At 40.9% G+C, this 20,681-nt stretch overlaps 1 protein-coding gene across 1 annotated transcript in view; it reads right to left on the bottom strand.

The window, feature by feature from the left end:
* The window catches only part of LOC122564224 (E3 ubiquitin-protein ligase RNF43), a 225,409-nt gene that overhangs the window by 76,431 nt on the left and 128,297 nt on the right, over nucleotides 1-20,681 (bottom strand). The window lies entirely within an intron of this gene.

The raw sequence follows: 20,681 nt of genomic DNA, 5'->3' as shown, positions 1-20,681 counted from the left end.
GTAGAGTGTTGGGTTATGGCATGTCCTAATTGCATTGTTTCTCTGCCAGGAATCTGTGGATGAAGTTGCGGGGATACCCATTCTTGGTAAAGACTGTTTGGAGATATTGTTTTTCCTCTCTTCATAGCTCAGGACTGCTGTAGCATATTGTAGCCCTTTTGACCAGGGTCTTAATGCAGCTTCTCCTGTGGTGTTTGGATGGTTGCTGATATAATTCAGGATCTGGTCCGTGTGTGTGGGTTTTCTGTACAATTTTGTTGTGCATTTCCCATTCTGTGCTCTTTCTACCATCACATTTAGGAGGAAATTAACAACCAACTCCCATTCCTATCTCGTAAATTTGATCCCTGTGAGCATGGTGTTGATAATCCATTGCGTGCTTTTGGTCTCTGTTCTTGTAATTATTACAAAAGTGTCATCCACGTATCTGATCCAAAGTTTGGGTCAGATTTGTGGGAGGGCTGTTTAATCTGGTCTTTGCATCACTGTTTCTGTTCTGAGCCCAGATATGGGTGAGCCCATTGATTTGTTTGTATGTTTAGCTGCTGAATATGAAGTACGTCATCAAGCACAGATCCAGTTGATTGGGTTCCCTGTCATGCCTTCTGTTCTGCTTGCCCTGGAGGTTGGATTAGGACCCCTGTTCTGAAGGGCTACAACACACTGCAGCACTAACGATCTGCAAAGAGAGGAAGAACAACACCTCTACAAAGTCTTTATCAAGAACGGATATCCCCGCAACTTCATCTGCAGATGTCTAACAGATAAACAATGCGATGAGGATATGAGACAACCCAATACATTAACCACTCTACCTTTTATAAAAAATGTCTCTGAGCTGACAGCCAGACTTCTCTGACCACTTGGATTCATGACAGCCCATAAACTGACAGCCATGCTCAGACAACTCACCAGAACAAAAGACCCAATAACAGCATGTGTAGACCAAACATGGTGTACAAGATTCCATGCAGGGACTGCTCAAAACACTATATGAGAGAAGCAGGCAGAGAATTAGTGATCAACATTCATGAACATCAACTCGCCACTAAACGCCATGACCAGTTGTACCTAGTAGCTTTATACACAAGTGATAGGGACAACACAACAATAATAGGACAAGCCAAACAGAGGACAGCCAGAGAATTTCTGTGACTCAGTTATGGACTCCATCAATAAACATGTTCACCTCGACCTGGTATACCAACCAATGCAACAAACAACCAAATAAATTCCAACCGACACAGTACAGCAGTGCACCATAGGAGCCTCCACAGCACTGAGGATGTCACCTAGAAAGGGGATAAAACATCTGCAAACCAACTTTCCAGCTCGGTGAACATACCCACAACTACTGCAGATGTAATTTCTGTTTGGTACATCAAAACATGCAGAGCAGAGACCAAACATGGGTGCTGATCATGACATAATTTCCCTCCCCCCCCCCCCCCACCTTACTCCAGTTCCAACCTTCCAGTTCAGCACCGCCCTCATGACCCGTCCCACTCGTCAACTTCTTTCACACCTATCCGATCTACCCTCCTCTCCGACCTATCACCTTTACCCACCCCACCCCTGGCTCCATCCACCTATTGCACTCTCATCTACCTTCTCCCCAGTCCAACCCTCCTCCCATTTATCTCTCCACCTGAGGCTCCCGGCCTTATTCCTGATGAAGGGCTTTTTCCCAAAACGTCGATATTCCTGCTCCTCGGATGCTGCCTGACCTGCCATGCTTTTCCAGCACCACTCTAATCTTGACTGCTGATCCTAACTGTTAGCCATCAGATTTTTCAACAGTTCATACAGTGCTTGAATCTCAAGTTGGTCAAAGTTGTCATGATGCAACACTAGGCATGGTGCAAATGGCCAAGCAATCAGATAGAACGAAAAGTGCATCTGCAGAAGAAACACTTTCATAGTTTGACAGAAGAGAATTGAAAAGCTATTTCAAAGCCATCCAATTTTATACTGTTAATTAGGGAAACAAAGCAAAATGCCAAATGAAGATTAAAGAAAAGAAATCCAGAACTGTCAAAATCTCTGACAGCAAAATATCCTTGAACACACAACCAGTCCCTGAAAGTGACAATTTGAGCTGAAATTTACCAATTTAAAACCAGTGACAGACCACTATTAAATCAGGGTTATTTATTCATTCTGAACCAGTCAAAATAAAAAGCAAGGACAGGCTTTGGTTCTCTGCTTTTACCATTAAATTCCAGTTGAAACAGTCACTCCTACACACAAACCACAACTACTGCACGCAATTTCAACTATATAGAATTGATAGATTCCAGGGTCGACATCACTGTATTCCAAATATTGGCAGCTTGATGCTACCATTTGAGCACTGGCTTTCAAACAAAGGCTATGACCAATGAGCATTATTCCCCTGTTTTTCATTGTAAAATCCAATACTAGAGTTCAGTTTATACTAAACATTGGTGGGAGGATTTGAGAGTCCCTGCTTAGAGCAAATCAAGTTTAAAACTAAATCAAAAGCAGCAAATAGCAGAAGGAAGCCATTCATTTCAGTGTGGACAGTTTGCACAATTTGTACATTATGACAAAGTGAAAGGGATGGTCAAGTTACACAATTATGAGGAAAGACTAGATGATATCCAAATGTATTAAAATCTGATAATGATCACTGTTCATAATTATTAAAAAAGAAATCTTTGTTGTATCTCACCACAGAACTGATGGTCAAAGAGTAATCATCACAGAAAAAGACAACTTGACCAGTCATCTCAAAGGTAGTAAATATATTAATGTTATTATATAAATTTTACTTTTCAGCTTGGAATGCAAAGTAATTTTCTGGGTCAAAAGTAAGGCTTGATTAAATCTATTGTTGCTGGGTCAGAGAACAGAAGGTTTTAGGCGACTGTAGGTGGGCATCTTTTTAAATCAAAAGTGAAAATGCTGGAAATTCTCAGGTCTGGCAGCATCTGTAAGGAGACAAAAGAGCTGACGTTTAGATTCGAAACATCAGCTGTTTTCTATCCTTACAGAAGATGCCAGACCTGCTGAGATTTTCCAGTATTTTCTCTTTTGGTTTCAGATTCCAGCATCCGCAGTAATTTGTTTTCATCTTTTTAGATCACCTCTTTTACCTGTCACACCTGCTAGGATGATCTCCTTGTGTCATTTCAATGTGTAACTTTGATCAACAGGCAAAGAAAATTGTGTTCTGTTGTGCAAGAATCCAAACAATGGGTTAAGGGAAATAATTAAGAGGCTTTATATCCCACAGCAATTTGGTCATTAAATTAGCTACAGGCCAGGGGTTGGTGGCTTTACACAATAAACAAGGGAAATAGCACAGATTCAGGATCAATGTCTTTACCCAGGAAACAACTGGGGTATTAGTAGAGACCATGGATCAGTACTTTTACTTCGGAAACCGTCAAAGATTCAAGTGCTTTTACTCAAAAGACCCACAGAAGAAAACTCAAAATAATGCTATGCTTTGCATACCTCTTTACTGGTAAGTTTATTGAAGCAATGAGAACCTTTTGTTGTACCTTGAGTTCTTCTTGGCCTTCCAGTCCTCTCTAGTAACAAAATTTTCTGTTTTTCTTTCCAGATAACTCAGCATTCCAAATTCCCAACCTGACTGATCACTACTCCTTCTACGGCCAACCAGCTGTTGCCAAGATTGGGGATTCCATTCCAACAGAGCACCCCAACTACCTCCTTTGTACCTCTTCGAATTTGCTTATCTACACAAGCTACTCCAACTGCCTGTATTCGATGTCAATAGATGTGAAGCTGGAAAAAGCATAGCAGGTCAGAGAGCATCTGAGGAGCAGGAAAGTCAACATTTCAGGCCAAAACCCTTCGTCAGGACTGGGGAGGGGTGTAGAGTTCAGAAGTATATAGATGGAGGGGGGTGGTGTGCTGGGAGACGGGTCAGCAAGATGGTGACAGGTGGATGCAGGTAGGGGGTTACTGCAATCGGTCAGTAGAAAGGTTGGTAGATTAGGGGAGTACAAAGATGGACAGGTTAGGTTAGGTTAGGTCAAGGAGGCGAAAAGGGGTGCTGGGGCTAGACATGGGATAAGGCTAGGGGTGGAGGGATTTTGAAGCTGGTGAAGTCGATGTTGAGGCCATTGGGCTGTAAGTTTCCTAGGAGAAATATGACGTGTTGTTCCTCCAGTTTCCATTTGGCCTCACTCTGATAGTGGGGGAGGCCAAGGATGGACATGTTGCTGAAGGAGTGAGGGTGCGAATTAAAATGGATGGCAACCAAAAGGTTGGATTGGTTAATGCATGCAGAGCACAGAGGCACTGTGAACCAGTTCATGAGTCTGCGTTTGGTCTCCCCAATATACCAGAGACCACATTGGGAGCACTGGATGCAACAGATGAGGATGGATGAAGTGCAGGTGAATCTGTCGGATCTGGAAAGATTGTTTAGAGCCTTGAACGGAAGTGAGACGGGAGGTGTGAGGGTAGGTGTTGCACCTCTTGCAGGGAAAGGTACTGGGTGCAGTGGTGAAGTTGGTGTGGAGTGTAGAGTTGGTGAGGGAGTCACGGAGTGAATAGTCCCTGCAGAAGGCAGATAGGAGGGGAAAGAAAATACCTTTGTGGTGGTGGGATCTGGTTGTAGGTGATGGAATTGTTGGAGGATGATGCAGTGAATTTGAAGTTTGGTGGGGTGGTATGTGAGGACTAATAGGATTCAATTCTTATTGTTGCTGGGGGGAGGAGGTTTGAGGTCAGAAGTGCAGGAGATAGAGGAGATGTGGTTGAGGGCATTCTTAATTACGGAGAAGGAGTAACTATGGTCCCTAAAGTAGGCAGATATTTGGAATGTCCTGGAGTAGAATGCCGCAGCCTAGGAGCAGATGTAGCGGAGGTAGAGGAAGTGGGAATATGGGATGGCATTTTTGCAGGAGGGTGGGTGAGAGCAGGAGTAGTCGAGGTAGTTGTGGGAGTCAGTAGGTTTGAAATGGATATCAGTGGTGAATCAGATGGAGACAGAAGGGAAAGGTGGTGTCAGAAAAGGTCCAGGTGAATTTGAGGGCAGGGTGGAAGGTGTTGAACTGGTTGAGATCCTCGCGGGAGTATGATGCAGACATCAATATAGAGAGATGAAGGATGGTGCCGGTATGGCTGTGGAAGAGGTACTGTTCGAAGAATCCTGCAGAGGCAGGCATAGCTTGGGCTCACGTGGGTGCTCAAGGCTATCCTTCTCTTTTGGAGGAAGGGGGATGAATCAAATGAAATTTCACTCGTTCACTCCTTGACTCCCTTGCCAACATTCCACCAACTTCACCACTGCACTTGGCACCTTTCCCTGCTACGCAAGAGGTGCAACAAATGCCCCCACATCTCCCCTCCCACCTCCATCCAAGGCCCTAAACAATCCTTCCCGATCCGACAGAGATTCACCTGCACTTCATCTATTGCATCTGTTACTCTCGATGTGGTTTCTTCTTTACTGGAGAGACCAAACGTAGACTCGGGGACTGGCTTGCAGAGCGTCTGCACTCTGCATGCATCAACCTACTCGACTTTCTGGTTGCCATCCATTTTAATTCCCACCCCCATCCCCCCAGTGACATGTCCATGCTTGGCCTCCTCCATTGTCAGAGTGAGGCCAAATGGAAACTGGAGGGACAACACCGTGTTTTTCACCTGGGAAAGTTACACCCCCAAGGCCTCAGCATCGCCTTCACCACCTTCAAAATCCCTCCTCTCCAAGCCTTATCCCACGTCCAGTCCCACCCCTCTCTCCCCCTCAACTTACCTAATCTGTCCATCTTCCTACTCATCTATCCCCTCCACCCTTCCCACTGACCAATTACAATAACTCCCTCCCTGCATCCACCTATCACCATCCAATGTACCCTTCCCCCAGCCCCACTCCTCTCCCTCTCCACACTTCTGGGCTCTGGGAGGAAACTGGGGCACCTGGAGGTAACTCACACAGACAGTCGCCCAAGGGTGGAGTTGAACCCAGGTCCCTGGTGCTGTCAGGCAGCAATGCTAACTAGTGAGCCACTGTGCCACCTGAAATGACTTAAAAATGTGACTTTCTAGTTATAAGGGGCACAAGCAGTCAGTTTAATAAAATAGCTGACACATTAAAATTAGTGACCTTATAAGATTCAGCTAAATTTTGAGCCTTCACAGACGTATGGACACCAAAACGCTGAGCAGAGCCCCTTGTGGTAATGGGGAGGCAGGGGGTGGCAATGACCAGTTGTGTGAGTGTGCGCTATCTTTTTAAAACATAGAAGCACACTCCACTGGAACTCTACTTCTGCTGAACAAAATGTACATTTAAAATTCTGAAATTTTATGTATCAGTTACAATAATCGGAGAATTGTGCTGAGAATTGTGCTGAAAACTGCAGACAACTGGTCAGAACACCAGAGTGGTGAGTTTCCTTATGGTTATAGGTATTGCGCAAAGCAAAACACTGAAGATGTAATGTGGCATTACTCCAGTGGGAGCTGTGTTAACTGACCCCAGCCCAGATAAACCCAGAGGTGATGCCATTAGCATCATTGGTGAATAGGGAAAAATAATTAACCAAAGCTCTTGACCCTCATCACAATGTACATGTCCTTATTAGAAATGTATATGTGGGGATTATAGAATTACACAGAAATATGAAAGCAGCTGTCTGATCCAACCAATGTTTATATCTACCTTTCAATTAATAAACAGCCTAATACAAACAATATGCCTGCCCGATTGTTAGATAATGTTATTCTCTTTTTGTTCCACGATCTATCAAATCAATTGTTAAACAATGACATTTTCTCAGAGTTGGTCACTAAATCCATTTGTACATCCCACAATCACTGTACAAAAACAAGGTTTCTCCCTTTTCTGGTTCTAAATTTCTGACATGCAATGTGTGTTCCCACATTCTACAAACCTTATTCATTGAAATTCCTTCATACCATCTATTTTGTCCAACTCTTTTCACTTCTATACACCATGAAATCACAGTCAAAATCAGAACAGTGTCACTTGGAGTCCCATAACATTGTTGCTCCCGTTCGTGTTGGGGATAGAAATGACAGGGGAAGAAAATGCCTTCAAAATTACATTCCAGCACTATAATGGTCATATGGCACTGCACTAACTGCAGCTGGCTCATTTGAGTTTTTAATTCAACCATGAACCAAGAACATTGAGGATGGGGACACTGATTATGTTGATAACATTGAACTTTACAAAAAAAAAATTATGTATGTCAAGGGATAAAAGCTGGGCTTTTGCTTATACGAGATTGGTTTACTCTAAACAAATGCTGTCAACTACTTGTCTGCTCAATTCTGACTACCATCCTAATATAGACTAGTATGGCATATTTCACGAAAGGATTTGTTGTAAGTCAAATTGAATAATGTGAAGTTATCAGCAAGAATGAAACTTTTGTAGAATTGACATAAGGGAAGGCTACTGATAGAGCAAATGAGTATGAGTGGGCCAAGGACATTTAATTCTTCTAAAGATTTGACCTTTGCTGAAGTATGGATCCAGACAGGTCAGTCACTTTTTTGGTGCATTGTGCAAAAAGAAACTGATCATATATTAAACTTAACAGTGCAATCCTGATCTCATTTGATAACCCAAGTGGAACATATATTAAACCAAGCCATTTAGAAGTGATTAGATGCTAGAATCAAAGCTGAGCTTTTCTACTATAGGAGGAGCAGTTGCAGTGATTGCTGGTATCACCTTGACATTGAACTGCATTACTTCAGATCTAGAATAAAGTGTGGTGGAAAGAAAAAAAGGAAAAAAAAACTTGCATTTATTATCAACTTGTATACCTTCAGGATGTCTTAATAGAGTCATACATACAGTACGGAAACGAACCCTTCTGTCAAACCAGTCCAAGCTGACCATAATCTCAAACTAAACTAGTCCCACCTACCCGCTCCTCGTACAGATCCCTCCAGACCTTTCCTATTTGTGTACTTATCCAAATATTTTTAAACCTTGTAATTGGACCTGTAACCACCACTTCCTCAGGAGGTTCACTCCACACATGAACCACCCTCTGTAAAAAATTTGCCACTCGTGTCTTTATTAGATCTCTCTGCTCTCAGCTTAAAAATGTGCCCCCTCGTCTTTTAGTCCCCCATCCTAGGGAAAAGACAACCACCATTTATCTATACCTCTCATTCTTCTGTAACCTTCTAAGTTCACCTCTCAACCTCCTATGGTCCAGTGAAACAGCCTTCCATTCCCAGCAACATCCTGGTAAATCTCTCCTGAATCCTCTCCAGCTTAATAACCTTCCTATAACCCGGTGACCAGAACTGGACACAGTATTCCAGAAGAGGCCTCACCAATGCTCTTTATGCTCTTAATATTTTGTAGCCAATACAACATAATGGTAAATTTGTCAATACTGTATTGTAGGCAGACATGGCGATCAAACTGCGCAAGGCAAAGTCTCAAAGTGAGATATGTGACTAAACAATTATAGAATGCCAATCTGCTCCATTCCAGGTCTGTTGTTTTACAGACATCCTAGCAGGCAACCAGCTGATATCCAGATTTAGCATGAAATTTCTTTCTCCCAAAGATGTGTATCTTCAGTTGATATTGCTGAAGGGTTCACACAGAATGTTCAATCAATAGTCAGGCACTCAGGTATACATTAAAAGTAATATTTGTATAATGCAAGGCAATACCACTTGAACATGCAAGTCTCTGACCATCGGGCATTTTACATGAAGAGGAATTCTAAAAGATATTTTTTAATAAAAAAATTATCCTATTTTGGTACATTAAGGCATACCTCTGTGCAGGTGAGACTTGAACCTGGACCTACTACTGCTCCCCTCAAGACCCTTTGAAAATGTTTAATCGACCTATTCAGATGTGTTGTGACACATCTCCATGGCCATCACATCCTCAACTGGGACCTGAACCTTCTGGTCTAGTGATATTACCAGAGTCCCATAATCTTTTGGATTGAAGGGGAATTATGTTTAATTTTATTTAGTGCACAATTAAACTGAGATGAAAATAGTTAAATTGATGGTTTAGTAAGGTATTAATTTCAAGGCCATCCACAGGAAGGGGACACAAGTGGTAGTTCTTCACAATAATCAGAAAAGACGATGGAACCAAAGCCAATCCTGCACTCACTTAACATTAATTTCTAACCTTCTAGGACGCATGGTCATTCATGACAAACAGGGACAGGAACCTTGTCAATTTATTTTGCTTTCACTTCATGAGCCAAGAAGTCAGCTGTAAATGCAAGTTTGAGTGAACCGAGACACAGGTCTAAAAGATTATGGCTTAAGACAAGGGGATCTCCATTTATTGAGAGAAGGAGTCATGTGATTATAGCACTTTTACAATTGGCCACAAAACAAAAATGGTTCTCAACCACATCAAAACAGGGAATTGGTAAGACTTTCGAGGAGGTAGAAATATTTTGAGGAGGCAGATCTGTGGAATAATGTATTGTTTGCACCAAATCAAATTAACTTCAATATTCCAGCATTCAATGCAAACGTAGCACATAATACATGAAAAATTCCATACTAACAACAGAACATAACCTAGCTGGATTACGTACACATGAAGCAAAGCAAAAGACGATAGCAATGCTCTATAAACTAGGTTATGATGTGACCTCATTTTAATTCACCACCACATTTGAGGGAAATTAGGGAGTGGCAACAAATGTTGGCAAAACCAGCAATGTCAATATCCCAAGAAATAACAAGTAAATATCTGAAAATTGTGAAGGGTGACATCTAGCCCAATGAAAAATGAACTTAATAACATTCCAATATAATTAAACTTCACATATTATAGCTCAACATACCATATATTCTAAGTATGAAATAGTTTGTAAAATACTTTGCAAAAATGTTAATTTATATCCTCATAGACATAAGCCATATTCTATGTTCTTTGGTATCAAATATTTGGCACTCTGTGCCCTACCTTCCTCCCTTCATTCTTGAAGCAGCCCCTTTTTATCCACCCCCACACGTGCCCTTCATCTCAGACTCCCCCTCCCTGTTTGCTCAGTAGCCCTTTTCTTCAAACATCTGCACTTCCCTCAACCATCACCTCTCCCTTATCTACCCAATGTCCCCCAAAATTCTGGCTGTACTGTTCCGCTCACTGAGACTCTCTCATCCTCTTTCATCTCATACCCAACTGGCCAGCGCAAGGGGCCAGCAACAATGCACATCTTGTCACTGCAAAATGTGACAGCTCCCCCAGGCTTACTCCGAGCCTTGTTTTCTGTGCTGTGACTCTCTCCTCTAAGCTTTGGCAAAGTTGGGGATAATTGCCAAAAAGGTGGAATTTCATTATCCAAAAGTCAGAATTTCACCAAATGGAGGAAATTTCTCATCCTCAAAGCTGAGATACACCAAAAGACTTAGGAACATTCTGCTCAGTATGATTCAGCTGAATGATGCCTTTCATAAACAAATTAGGCTCAGCTCAGCAAGGCTGGGAAAGCCAATTCCTGTGTTGCCCTGGGAGCCCCAAAAGATGCGCAAAACAGGCGTAACCTTTACAGAGACAATAATACATAAGAGTGGTGGTGATGCTGAAATCCAAACACAGGACCCTTGGTAGCGGGCAAGTGAGAGGGTGGCAGGTAAAAACAGGCAGCAGCAGTTCCACAATGAAAAGGTCCTGTTGTAGTGGGCTTTAGGTGGTTAAGGCTGACAAAATCCTTAGGAGCCAACAAGTGCAGCTTAAGAATTGGGGTTAGGATTCAAGTCCTAGGAGCTATCTGGACCACTGGAGGTTTTTGAAGCAGCCCTGGAAGCCACAGTTAATTAATTCAGTGTCGCTAAGACAGGGTATAACGAATTCTCAAACTGTAATTTCTTGATACTCCGAGAAATCCCATTTGCCTGGTAGTTTCAGTTGAGTGAAACTAGCTGGTCTATGAACAAGCTAAATCTGCGCTCATGACTATTATGCTGGAGCTCAGTCTTAGGAATCCACTGAAAAACACAATCTCGTGGAAAAGACAAATATCAGGATCTGAAAAATCATTGGGCAGCTAATGACAATAGATTTTTGAGGGAATTAAAAATCTAGATTCCTGAAAGTAACGAACTGGAATCTCTTGTCAGTGAGCCAACGTTTTAATTAGATTTCGCAACCCATGGTATCATTCTCATCTAAGGGAGTCTGCCCAGATATCCATGAGATTCATCTTGACCATATCTATAAGACCATACAAAATAGGAATAGTAGTTTGTTCAGTACCTCGAGCCTGTTCCACCATTCAATGGGATCTGACATTCCTCACATCAACTTTTTTGCTTTCTCCATAATCCTAGAATCCCCTACTGATCAAGAATCTTAGCCTTAAAATGTACACAAGGATTCTGCTCCACAGCTCGGAAGGACTTAGTGTGATATTGGCCATGTGCTGGCAAATAGGACTGGATTAATTTAGGATGAGTTGGATCAAAGGATCTGTTTCTGTGGTGAACATCTCTCTGACTTGATATCATAAACACTACTTAACTGTTCTAACTCTGTACAGTATCGTTCATTTGCTCAAAACTGTGGAATTTTGTGGCCTTGTTCTCTGCTTGACTACCTGGGATCTTAAAAGTTACTGATCCCGAGATAGATCACCAAAATAGTTAGTCTTGATTGGGATTATACGTTTCTTTTGATGGGCGTTTGTGTGCAAATTAACTTTTATTGTAACAATATTGAGTAATTCATTGTTGCAAACAGGTGTGGAAGATGCTAAATGCAGGACTTTGTTCGATTCAGGATAGAGCGGCAATGGTCCAGAAACTGGTTTAGAGAAGCCAGAAAAAGGCCATTTCAGTAATAGCGTGGGTGGATATTCCCCAGTAGTTAATAGTTCAAATCATTCATTGCAGGTAACATAATAGGTCACAAATAATCAATCTCAATCTCAACAAGCAAATGCACTCTGCTGATACACCGTACAGGAAATTCCCATTCTATGGGTATAAGTTCCAAAATGGTTCATGGAACAAGGATCACAATGGAGAATGCATAAAATCAAATCTGAAACTCTACCGGTGGTAACTGGTCCTTTGTTTGCAAGTAGTCTCACCATTCACTGGTATTGCACTAACCATCAGCCAAACAGCAGAGAAATTATTCCCCTCACGATTAACTCCATTGCATCTGTTACAATCATTAGTTGTTTCATCCAATGGTTATAATGCACTTTGTCAGCTTTTCCTGGAATGGACAAGTTGCTTTAGTTACCATGTAAAAACGGTTTTGGCAGATCAAAAGACTGTCACTCCAATCCATTGACAGCATGGCACTGCCAGGTTCAAGCTAACTACGAATGGTACACAAAACACCGTAGCCATGGCAGAGAATGCAAGCGAGTGAATAGGACAGAAATGCTGGGGAAGGCCCAAGGAGGTCTGTAAGCACAGCAGATTGGAGAAGAAAGTTATTGAGAAGAAATTAACAAAATCTGCAGTGGGAGAGTAAGAAAGAAAGGACGAGGGGGATCGTAAGCCTTGTGAAAATTGCAGAACATAAAACTGCTAAGTAAAATTACCATGAAAATATAATTCTTTCAAGAAAACCACATACTGTATGTGTGTCAAAGATTTTAGGCACACGGAACTAGGGCCCAATTCTTTGAACTACCAATATACAAATGCACAGCCACAGCTTCTGGTTTTAGAAAACTACTTTTTCAATTTCTATTTATATTGGAGCTTTTGGTTTTACCTCATTGGTCTACAGCTATTTATGAAACATTAAGGTTTTCACTTCTTTTCTGGTGATTTCTGCGGTATCTGACACTGACTACATTTTTGACCCAGTATGGAACTGTCACAAAGGAAGTGGGGGCAGGGGGAGATATTTAATGGTAATGGAAGATTTGAAGTAATTTGTGAAAGCAGCTAATTTGCATTGTTTTCTAAATTTCTGTTCTTTGATGAGCAAATACTGTGGCAGGATATACTCAATAACTAGAGAGGATTTATAACTTTAATCAGAATGTGAAAACATTTTGTCAGGAAGTTTGAGAACTTTTGCTTTCAGGATCTTCAATGGTGTGATCTCAGTGCTATATTATATATCAATCCAAGTTGTCAACTAAAGATAACACTTTAAAAACATGTAAAAAAAACAATCTTGTGAAAGAAGTCGGGAGAACATTTTACATGCTGGCTTGTGATGAGGTCACAGAACTGAACATGTTTAAATTTTTTCTTGATAGATCATGACAAGTTGAAGGGTGAAAGTGAGGACTGCATATGCTGGAGATTAGAGTTCGAGAGTGTGGTGCTGGAAAAGCACAGCAGATCAGGCAGCATCCGAGGAGCAGGAGGTGGGGGAGTCCAGAACCAGAGGGCTTAGTTTTAGGGTGAGAGGGGAAAGGTATAAAAGAAACCTAAGGGGCAACTTTTTCAAGCAGAGGGTGGTTTTATATGGAATGAGCTGCCAGAGGAAGTGGTGGAGGCCAGGACAATTGCAACATTTAAAAGGCATCTGGATGGGTATATGAATAGGAACAGTTTGGAGGGATATGGGCCGGGGGCTGACAGGTGGGATTAGATTGTGTTGGGATATCTGGTCGGCATGGATGAGCTGGACGGAAAAGGTCTATTTCCGTGCTGTACATCTCTATGACTCTAAAATAACATTTCGGGCAAAAGCCCTTCATCAGGAATTCCTGAAGAAGGGCTTTTGCCCGAAACATTGATATTCCTGCTCCTCGGATGCTTCCTGACCTGCTTTGCTTTTCCAGCACCAAACTCATGACGAGTTGAAGATAAGGCAAAGATAGCCTACTGGCTGCTTTCATAAAGAATTCCTCTACCACTGCAACGAAGTAATTCTGCCTGAACTGAAAGGCACCTTTTGGCTGTGAGCAAAATGATTGAGCCTCTCATCATATTTAACTTGCGTGCTGGGAGGTAAATCTTTGCACAAAAGTTTCTATGTCACACTAAACTCAAGATGCAATCTTAAACTTAGACCACCTGCAAAGTTAACGTTATACGTATAAATATTTGAACGGAAGAGATGCAACATTCAACATGAAGCTCAATGACCAAGAGGACACTGCCTGCTTACAGACCTTATTTTCCTCTCAGATATTTTAAAATTAATGACCACTGTACAAAGCTGAAATTTACTGAAAGCAAGGATGCAGCATATTTTGAATATCATCCAATTTCAAATTCCAATTCTTGCATCAGAAATTCCTCATGGCCTCCCCCTCTCCTTATCTCTGGACCTTGCTCCACTCATACAACAACAGCCTCCCAAAATATCAGCTGTTTGAGTTCCACATTCTGAAATTCCCTTGATCAATCCTTATGGCTTTCTGCTTGCTTTCTCTCCTTGAAACTCTTCCATTGTTTAAGCCTAGAGTCTATGTCCCAATATTCACTTCCTTGGCTTGTTGCCCACACATCTCCAATTACATGATTGTGAAGGTCAAATTCTTCTTTAAATACATTACATAAATGCAAGCTTCTCCCTGTTAACTTTCCTGAGAAGTGAAAGAACAAATCCTTTTCTTGTTGCCGGGGTGGGGGGGATAGCAATTAGATTGAGGTTATGCAAATCGAGTTTCAGATATTTTTGGTCAATCTATTAGTGTGTGTGTGTGTGTTGGGGGGGGGGCACGGCAGGGTTCTGGAAGCTGGGCCTTTGCTCAGTGGTGGAGTCATGTGGTTCTTGTCCCTTGAAGGGACATGGATGAATAATGGACTGACAGTTTTACCAATTTTAACTGACGCTGCTCCTAACCTTGGAGGAGCTGATGCTGATTGAATGCCTGAAATGGAAAGCATCAGTTTCCCATTGCCAATCTTCTCTTAATAAGCATACATTCTTAATAAGCATACAGCCTTATTATGATAAAACACTGTTGAATGACACACAACGGGTTCGAGGACCTTTAAAATCAGCATCAAGCTTTTAAAAAGCAAAGTAACGAAACACTAGTCAATGTATTTGATTGAAGTCTCCCCTACATCCTGCTTCACAATTTCTCTGTTGCCTTATTGCTCTTGATGGCACAGGTCATGGATTTGCAAGGATTTCAATGAATTTTGCAGACAACGTACTACAGAATGCTACCATTAGATTAGGAAGTCCAATAAAACGTTCTAGTAATCAGGTATCTAACACTGTTTCTGGAGATGTTCTGTGACTGGGTTGTCTTTGTGGACAGAATTGGCAAATATGGTATTTTTTCTCCACTTTAAATAGTTGAACAACTCCTCCTACTTCAAGAAGACAGAGGTCAAGACATGCATTGGGTCAAGAATGAAGTTTCCCGATTATGCGTTATGTATCCTTTCTCTACTATCTTACTCTTGGCATTACACAATTGCTTGGACACCACACCTTTAATCTTGACAGATGTTCCATCTTAACCACACTCTTATTTCCCTAGGCTGAAACTTCTGTTTCTTCACCATGTAAATCATCTAAATCATCTGATGGGAGAGAGGAGAAAGTGAGGTCTGCAGATGCTGGAGATCAAAGTTGAAACTTTATTGCTGGAACAGCACTAGGCTGAAACTTCTGTTTCTTCACCATGTAAATCATCTAAATCATCTGATGGGAGAGACACTCACCCCTGTATGAAACTTAATGAGATTTCCATTGACAAACAGGTTGTGGTAAATTCAAGTTTGTTAGATTCATTGAAATCCTTGCAAACCCATGACCTGTACCATCAAGCCATGCTATGGACTAATGGGGACAGGACCGTGCGATGGGAGAGACACTCACCCCTGTGCGAAACTTAATGAGATTTCCATTGACAAACAGGTTGTGGTAAATTCAAGTTTGTTAGATTCATTGAAATCCTTGCAAACCCATGACCTGTACCATCAAGCCATGCTATCTGGACATCTTTGTACCAGTAGCATTAGCTGCTTTGTAACTGTATCCTACATCTATACGTTCTGACCTCTAGTTTTACAGATATAGGCAGTCCTGCAGTTACAAATGGGTCCTTCCTTGAATATGCTTGTAATTCAATTTGTAAATACGTTGGTATACATTACAATACAGTACAATATAAAACAGCTATTCGTCAGCATGATGAAAAATTTGCACACACCCGACCTTTAAAATTAATACTAATATGGGATTTATATTCAGCACAAACTGAATATCATGTGTCACTAACTTGAAGTAACAAAGAGGACTGATGAGGGCAGAGCAGTGGATGTGACCTATATTGACTTCAGTAAAGCGTTTGATAAGGTTCTTCATGGGAGATTGGTTAGCAAAGTTAAATCTCATGGAATACAGGGAGAATTAGTCACTTGGATGCAGAACTGGATGCAATGGTGTGCCACAAGGATCGGTGCTGGGTCCACTACTTTTCGTCATTTATATAAATGATTAGGATGTGAAGACAAAGTATACTAAGTAAGTTTGCAGATGACACCAGAATTGGAGGTGTAGTTGACAGTGAAGGAGGTTACCTCACAGTACAATGGAATCTTGATCAGATGGGCTAACGGGCTGAAGAGCGACAAATGGAGTATAATTTAGATGAATGGGAGGTGCTGGGGAGTGTTGCTGAACAAAGAGACCTTGGGACATAGGTTCATAGTTCCTTGCAATTGGAGTGGCAGGTAGATAGGATAGTGAAGGCGTTGTTTGGTATGTTTTCTTCTATTGGTAAGAGCATTGAGTATAGGAGTTGGGAGGTCATTTTGTGACTGTACAGAAGGGTGTTGTGAAACTAGAAAGGATTCAGAAACGATTTACAAGGATGTTGCCAGGATTGGAGGGTTTGAGCTATAGGAAGTGACTGAGTAGGCTAGGGCTGTTTTCCCTGGAGTGTCAGAGGCTGAGAGGTGACCTTATAGAGGTTTATAAAATTATGAGGGGCATGGATAGGATAAATAGACAAAGTCTTTTCCCTGGGGTGGGGGAGTCCAGATCTAGAGGGCATAGGTTTAGAGTGAGAGGGAAAAGATATGAAAGGGACCTAAGGGGCAACCTTTTCACGCAGAGGGTGGTGCATGTGTGGAATGAGCTGCCAGTGGAAGTGGTGCAGGCTGATACCATTACAACATTTAAAAGGCATCTGGATGGGTGTATGAATAGGAAGGGTTTGGAGGGACATTGGCCAAGTGCTGACAAATGGGACTAGAGTAGGTTAGGATATCTGGTAGGCATGGATGAGTTGGACTAAAGGGTCTGTTTCCATGCTGTACATCTTTATGACTCTAAGTCAAATCTACTTGGATTAATAAAACTGACAAGAACTCATCAGCAATTCCAACATCAATTCTGCTGATGATTTCTGATTTCAAAGCTTCATGATCTTAGATCTCTATAGATTAGTAGAAAACATTAATGAACTGATCTATGCATTCTACTGCTTTGGATATTGTATATGGTCAGTATCTGATTTATTGGGAACTGCTAAAAGGAACATATTGTTTGATATGATTTGTGCATCTATGGGACATTTCACCCACATACTGAACATTCACCGGCCAAGTGAAAATTCACATCATTTAATTCATTGGCATTATGGACCAATACTTTTGAGATAACTTACCTTTCCTGGTAAATAGAGAGTAGATGAGGCCCATGCATGAGTTTGCACAACTTACAACCATAAAAGATCTGATCAGGATAGCCACTATTCTAAAGGATGGCTTTGACGCATCCTATTTCAGCACCCAACTTGTTTGGTGAGCTAACTTCGTAAGCCCTAATTACAAGGTTGCCAATAGGGCTGATTTATTGAAGTCCCATTGATATTATATATTGATCAGTGAAGGTGGGCTTTGCAAGCAATGAAGAATGACAATGTCCTGATGAGCACAAAACAATTTTTTTTCAGCAATATTCTAGCTCACACTTGCTTCTATGCTTTTCTTATCATAAAAGTAATATTGACCATTTTGATTTAACTCTGATTTCTCTATGCAGATGTTTCCAGTTCTGCTGAGCTTTTCCAGTAATTTCTATTTTTGTCTCTGATTTATGTCATCCTAGTTCTTTTGGGGTTTTTTTTAAAGTAGTGAAAGCCTTTGTCATTACTTGCAGTTTCTCTCGTTGATCTTTTCCGGAGTTTCTTTTCAGACTGTTTGATTGTTCAGCAGCTGCCCACTGTCTGTAATAGGTCTTAATGCCCCAAAAGGCTCAACTGTCAATGACCAGTGTTGCTCCTTGGTCTGCTATGACTCTCACTGTTGTTACCCTGAGATATGAAGTAATAATGCTCACCATTACTAGCATGGGATAGTATACTGCTCCTATGCTCTTCCATTGACTCAGTCCAAGGGACAACTTGGTCAACAGTGGTAGAGGAAGACCACTAGTGAGTCTTAACAAGAAGCTCTTCTCTTAAACAATATGTAATTTATTGTATGATAGTGATATAACTTGTACCTGATTATTAAGTTAGACATTATTACTAAGATTATTTTGGGAGAACTGTGGATATATGCCTTTCCACAACTCCCACCAAAACAAGATTGCCAGATGTTCCACCCTTTCCCACTCAATTCCATGTGAAGCATCAGATTGGGTACAGGCTTTGATATTAACCCTTTCAGGACCATTACTTTACACAATAAAGGTGACCAGGTATATATTGCACATCAAATGAGATAAGCTCCTGCTCTTGTGAACTTCATTAAGGTACATTGGTTTTCAGTCACCATGTTTACACTGACAACTTTAAAAATGTTCGTGACATATCCAAACTTTTTGCAACTCCAGCGCTTAAATCTAAATTTAGTTCTTATAAAAAAAAGCAAGATTAGAACATTCAAGAGTTTGTGCTTGTGCTGCCATTCAATAAGGCCATGGCCAATCTTCTACCTAAACACCATCTTCATATCCCTTGATTTCCTGAATACTCAAAAATCCATTGATCACTGTCCTGAATATTTTCAGCAATTGAACATCTGGAGCTCAGAATTTCAAATATTCTCAATCTGAGTGAAAACGTTTCTCTACACCTCAGTCCTAATTGGTCAATCCCTTATTCTGAAACCATGTTCTGGGATTTCCACCCGGAGAAAGTCTTCTCCCTTCATCTAATCCACAAAAATTTTCTGAATTTTACACTTCAGTTAAGATCAATTCCCTAAACCCAGGGATCAGATCGTGAACCCAAGCTGTATTGTTAAGGCACGTATATCCTCCTTTAGGTAAGAACAAAACCATACATTATAATACTAGACCTGGAATATTAAGGTCTTATACAATTGTATCTCAACAGCTCTGAACTTCTAACCATAAATAACTCTATCATCAAAGCATGACTTTTTTCCTATTGCAAATGTTCTTAATATCTTTGCATCTTTCTTCATTGATAAATAACCAATAATACTTCTCATCTTGTTTTCAAAATTTTGTCTACAATTTGACAAGAATGTTCTCTCTGCAGTACACTGCCCTGACATTTACATAATATTCAAAATGAGCTGTGCCAGTTTTTGCCTGGCATAATCTTGCCTGGCCTCATGTTCTGTCTCTCAAATTATAAAGAGATCCCTTAGTTTAATTTGCCACAATTGTACACACACTGACAACTTCAGTTTCTTATAGCACTAACATTTCTTTACTGCCATTTTTAGTAAATTGCTCCCATTTATTTAATTGTCCCACTATTATTTTTGCATACTCCTAGTTGCTGAGGTGCACTAACTCCATGACCAGCTCAAAATATCTGGTAACTTGCCTGACCAGATCAAAATTTGCAATAGGGTAAAATTTGAAATAATGTTCCGTTTGTGTCTTTAGGTGTCGGAACAAGTGTTTTGGGCATTTGCTCTCCGACTAGGCTACACATGGTAGTAAGTTACCACACCAAACAAAACAAGAAAATTAGCTGACGTCTAGTCCCTGTGTTTGCAAGGTGAAAAGTTAGGCAAGATAACTTGACACTGTTCAACTTATTGGCAGCTTTAACTGCAAATAAGATTTCGGGATTCATTTTTTAAAATATATAAATGTTGAATGATAGAACCCTGGAAGGAAGAGGATAAGTGTGACCTTGGTGGGCATGTCCATAGATCCTTGAAGGCAGCAGAGCAGGTAGGTAAAGTGAATAAGTAGCCATATGGAATACTTGTCTTTTTCAGCACTGAATACAAGAGCAAGAGGTTACAATGAAGCCATATATAATGTCAGTTAGGCCATAGCTGGAGTACAGTTCTGGCTGCCACAAGATTGCACAAGCCACAGTAAAGGGACCCTTTCAGTCATTTAAAGAGAAGTGGGACCCTTAAGTCATTTCAAAACTGTTCTGATGAACACGTGAAATGTCATAGCATACAAGGCTATGATAAAGTGCTAGAAAATGGGATTAGAATAGGAAGAAGTTTCATGACGGTGCAGACACAATGGGCTGAAGGGCTTTTTAAAAGGACATGCTGCAGAAGTTCTCCAACTCTAAGAATGACCAAATGCATTTCACAGAAAAACACTGAGCCAAAAGATCTTCACATTACCAGCCTCAGGAATCATGCTTTCAAGAAGCTCTGTCACTTACAAAATTGCATAAATTCAAAATTTACAGCAGAAAACAGCTCAAAGTACCAGCCTCATACATGTACAAACAAATGTCTAATCTCTCAAATTCACATTGTTCAGAAGCAGATATTGCAATTACAAATATGCATATCTATCATTATAGTTGTTGAACCCTACAATTGAATAAGACTGTATAAGGAAACAA

Source organism: Chiloscyllium plagiosum, chromosome 28 (genome assembly GCF_004010195.1).
Source record: "Chiloscyllium plagiosum isolate BGI_BamShark_2017 chromosome 28, ASM401019v2, whole genome shotgun sequence".
In the NCBI taxonomy this organism is placed as follows: Eukaryota; Metazoa; Chordata; class Chondrichthyes; order Orectolobiformes; family Hemiscylliidae; genus Chiloscyllium; species Chiloscyllium plagiosum.
This window is presented reverse-complemented; position numbering and strand designations above follow the sequence as displayed.